Source organism: Myotis nattereri, assembly GCF_964212035.1.
Source record: "Myotis nattereri genome assembly, chromosome: X".
Classification (NCBI taxonomy): Eukaryota; Metazoa; Chordata; class Mammalia; order Chiroptera; family Vespertilionidae; genus Myotis; species Myotis nattereri.
The window spans coordinates 137,152,716-137,157,578 of record NC_138078.1 but is presented as its reverse complement, the minus strand read 5'-3'; positions in this window follow the sequence as shown (position 1 = coordinate 137,157,578).

The window sequence follows — 4,863 nt, the reverse complement described above, 5'->3', positions numbered from 1 at the left end:
GGGGGGCCCGTGAGTAAAGACCCTCCTGTTTCAAGTTGCATGACTAATGTAAGGTGATTCCACCAAGGTCAGGAGCCAGGCAGTTCTGTCTCCTGTCCAGTAGGCAAGGCTCAGGGGACCAGATCTTCCTGGGCTTGCCTCAGGACTAACTAGCCAGTTCCTTGTCTGAGTATGTGAAAAGGAAAGAGGACAATGGGAACAAAAGCCTGTCCAGGCCAGGATTTCTAGTCTCCTCAGGCTCATCTGACGAGATGTGTGGCACGGAAACAGAAGAACACGAACTCACAAATATCATTGTGCTGTTTATTTTCATTCATGGAGTTTTGCATTTCTTTATTAAAGCCTACATGGATTCGTGGGTACAAACTGGTGATTGTTTTCTGTCACCTGTGATCTTATAGGCCTGCATTGCCCTTGTAATGCTCACAGAGTGAACAGTTGCCATATACGGAGTCCTCCCCGCCTAGTCCTTATCAGATTCCTTGGGCTGGGTCATGACTGAAAGGTCAACCATTGCCAGGGTTCAACCCCAGCAGGTCCAGGGGTTCCCAACGGCATAGACGGAGTCGGCAAAGAAGGAAGGACACGGATACAGTGTTCAGTTGATCAGCAGCCTAGCCAGGATCTCCAGCCAAGTTCTGGTCTGGATCTCCAGAGAGGTTCTGGTGTTTATTGTCTTGTTACATCAGTATTAATACCAGTTGATTTTAATCCTGTCAATTTCTATTACAAAGGTTAGGGCGTTACTTATCTCCATTCCAGGGAGTAAAGATTATGTAGCTTAAGCATGATTGTTTGTAGTTAAAGCGATTAACTACCCACCTGGCACTTAGTTAAGGAGTTTCATCCCCTCCCTAAATTCAGGGAAAAATCCCTACCTGGGGAAACAACCTTTCTCAGAGAGGTGACCCTGGTTAAAACACACAGCGCTAAGGGGAGCAAACATATTAAGAACAGTATGCTATATACGCCAGGACCCTTGAAACATATGCTGTGCAGATGTTTCTTTCCTGCAGCGACTGTGTCAAGCAGCAAGGATGGTCCGGCTTCTGGCAAATTCCCCCTTTTTTATTGTTTAAATGATAGTGCATGCAAATCAGTGGCCACCTCTCAGATTGGGCCGTTTAAATCTCGGGAGAAGACTGGCAAGCAATGACAGTGAGCATAACTATAAACATAGTGGATGGATTGCACAAGGAGCCCCATTCCTGTAGAAGGTTGCTGGCCTCTTCAGTCAAGGGATTACAGCTGTCCTCAAGTTGTTGGTTTGATTGACTTTGTTGGTCTGGCTAGCGGGCGGCATCACTGGCGACAGGCTTCCCGAAGCGTCAGCAAGTTGAAGGGCTGCATCAAAGGGTCCATCAGGGCCGTGGTGGATGGTGGTGTCGATGTCCGAGGAGGAGTAAGCTGTGCCCTCTGGATCCAGCTGATATGGAAAATGGAGGGTAGTAGAAAAAGAAGAGAAAGCAAAAGAACTACAAGGCATGGAAGTGTTTAGAAAAAAGCGGGAGAAGAAAGCGAAGAAGGCAACATCCTGACACAGCCCTTTCCTTCAGCTGCCCCTTTCCCTGTGGTCCCAGGTAGAAATGGGAAACAAGTCCTGTTGCAGTGAGAGGGCAGCTGCTGTCAGCCAGTCTCTGTCTTTACCTGGGTCCCGACCTGAGCTGGGCATGGAAAGCAGGAAGCAGCCATGGGGACAGGAGACCTTCCTCAGAAGGGGCGAGTGTTCAAGCCCCTGCACCATTGGGGAGGGGGGTCTGTGCCCCACCTTTGTTGCACCCCAAGTTTTCTCTTACTGGCCCCCGACTGTGCCTGTCTTAGGTTGCCCCAGCCTGTGGAGTCTTACCCGTCGTTGACTACCAGCCATCTCTGGGCCAAGTAGGGTGATGTGAGGTTCAATTTTGTCTCCTTGATAGCCTATGTCCCTCTGGCCTCCATGCCCAGCAACTGCCTTTGGATTCCCTCGCCTGCTGGCGGGGCTCTGGCATTGATCATAGGGAACTCAGGTTTCTTCTCTAGAGAGGGCCCAGCTTACGCCATTGGGCCAGAGACAGATCCATGGTACCAGCCACCACGAGGCTTCAACCTCAGCATGAACAGAGAGCTCAGGCAACAGCTATGGGCAATTGGATTGTAAGAAGAGGGTCCCTCTTGGCACAAGGGTAAGAGGCGCCAATATAGGACAAAGGAGAGTCCTGGAACAGGGCTTTCTCAGCCCAGGATGTCAGGCTCTTGGCACAAGATAACTCCATGTATGGGGCATATACCAAACACCCCTAGTCACGGCATAAAAGGGAGGTGCCCTTCCTGGAACAGTAGGGTAGGGAGATTCTAGAAAACGCTGTGTTCAGCAAAGAAGGAGAAAGGCCAAAGAACCAGCAAACAAGTAGTTACATTTTTAAAAAAGGAAAAAGGAAAGGAGATGTGGGGCAAAGCTGGGACATGTGGAAAGACAAAACGGAGGCACATGTGATCCTCCCAATGGACAGATTGTTCCAGCTCAGGGCTGCACAGCTGCTGCAGACGGGCACTGGTCAGGTGTGCTATGATGAGGCAGAGATGGCGGGCGGTGAGACATAAGGTCGGACTAGACGGTCTGGAATCCACACAGGTGAGTCTGCGTCCTGTGGAAATATACAAGCATATCCTCTCCCCTGGGTTAAAAGTACATCAGGTCCCTTCCAGGCTCCTGTAAGCAAGTCTCTCCATTTGATGAGGGCTTTAGGTTTAGTTAGATCAGGGTTCCAATGCCTGTGCATTGGGGAATTTCCCTCAGAATCTACATTTAGTATATTAATTACAAATAGAGTATGTTGTAGAACATGATGAGGAGAGGAATATTTAAACTCATTTTCTTGTAATATTTTGTAACAGGAGTAAATCAAACACCGCTGGGGCTATATAATAGAACTCCCATTTGAGATAAGATATCTCTTCCCCCTAATGTAAAGGGGATAGTTGTAATTACATAGGGACACAATGTTCCTGAATGTTGATCTTCATCAGCCCAAGTTAAAATCTGAGAACTCTTTTTTACATTAGATGCCTTGCCTAGTCCTACTAGGGAAGTGGAGGTGGTGTGCGTGGGCCATGAAGGGGGCCAATCCTTCCCTGCTATGCAGGAAATATCTGCTCCTGTATCCAATAGACCTTCAATTGGTTTTCCCTGAATTTGTAAAAATTTTGTAGGTCTAGTAGCATGGATTTCTTGTATGCAAAATGCTGCATCACTAGATCCAAAGCCTCCGGCCCCTCTAGCTTTCTGAGTAACAGCTGTCCCTATTTTATGTATTGGTAACAGGATTAATTGGGCAATTCTCTCGTTGGGCTGAATCTGTATAGTGGTGGTGGGTGGGGAACGTAAAATCTGTATTTCGCCTGTGTAGTCTGCATCAACAACTCCTGGGATGACTAAGATCCCCTGTAACGAGGTGGAGCTCCGTCCTAATATTAAACCTACGGTTCCCTCAGGCAGCGGCCCAGACACTCCTGTAGGAATGGCTGCTACTGGCGAGTCTGGGGTTAGTATTGCGTGGGTGGTTGAGTGGAAGTCCAATACTGCACTGCCTGGGGTTGCCCTGAAGAGGTCACTGACTGATTGAAATTTGCAAAGGGGTTGAGGGTTGATGCCCCTATTATTGCAGGGGCCTGGGGCTGGCCCCTTCTCAAGTTTCCCAATTGAGGTGATGGGATATAACCTCCTTGGGAGCTATTTGTAGAGTTGAAAGGCCGACCATTTTTATGGTATCTTGATCTACATTCCTTTGCCCAATGGAATCCTTTCTGACATCGGGGACAAACGGTTTTTGGAGGATTAATATTATTCCCTAATGTATTTCCAGGCTGTCGAGGAGCTTGCCATCTGGCCTGAGCATTATTATTTTTATTTGGGCATTCTCTGCTAAAGTGCCCAGATAAGCCACAAGAGTAGCAGTTCATATTTCTTTTATTACCTGTACTATTGCTGGCTTGTCCTATACCCTGTACATATTGAGGGTATGTCTCTCCTTTGAGAGCTGCAGCTATAGCTACACCCTGTATAAATGCTGGACTTACATCAGCACACTGTTTTATAAAATCCTTTATAGTTCCTGTTCTGAGAATCAGCCTTAATAAAGCCTGACAGGTATTATTAGCATTTTCAAAAGCCAGTTGTTTGATTAGGATATCGGCTGCCTCTTTGTTATTGATTACTCTCTTGACTGCCTGCATGAGGCAAGAAAGGAAATCCTGATATGGTTCCTCGACCTTCTGTTTAACCTCTGTAAGGGTGGTTGTTTTTCCTGCTGTATGAGGTAGGGATTTCCAGGCACTTACTGCACAACTGGTTACTTTGGTAAGTGCCTCTGTGGGCATATTCATTTGCTCCTCAGCCGTGTTAAAATCACCTTCTCCTAATATCATGTCTAGGGTTATTCCTTTTCTGGTTTTTTCGCTAGTGGCTACAGCTTTCTTAGCAAGATCTTCATATTCAGTTTTCCATAATAAGTAATCGCCTCCTGAGAGACAGGATTTACAAACCTGTGACCAATCATAAGGAGCCATCCATTTACTGGCTAGGGTTTCTACCAAGGTTTGTGTGTAAGGAGCTACAGGTCCATATTCAGAGCAGGCCAATTTTAATTCTTTAAGTACTTTGTAAGGTATAGGCTCCAAGGTGGGGTTTTTATTCCCAACAGACTCATTCTCATATGTAACTGGGAAGCAGAGTGAGAATTCAAGATCTCCATTAGCTTCAGCTTCTCTTATCGCCCTTGGAAATTTAGACATGGAGCTCATAGGAGCCACAGGACCTGGTTTAGGCTTCCTTTCTAATTTGGGGAGCCTGTTTTGAATGGGAGGGCCTCTCTCCTCTCTACTGAC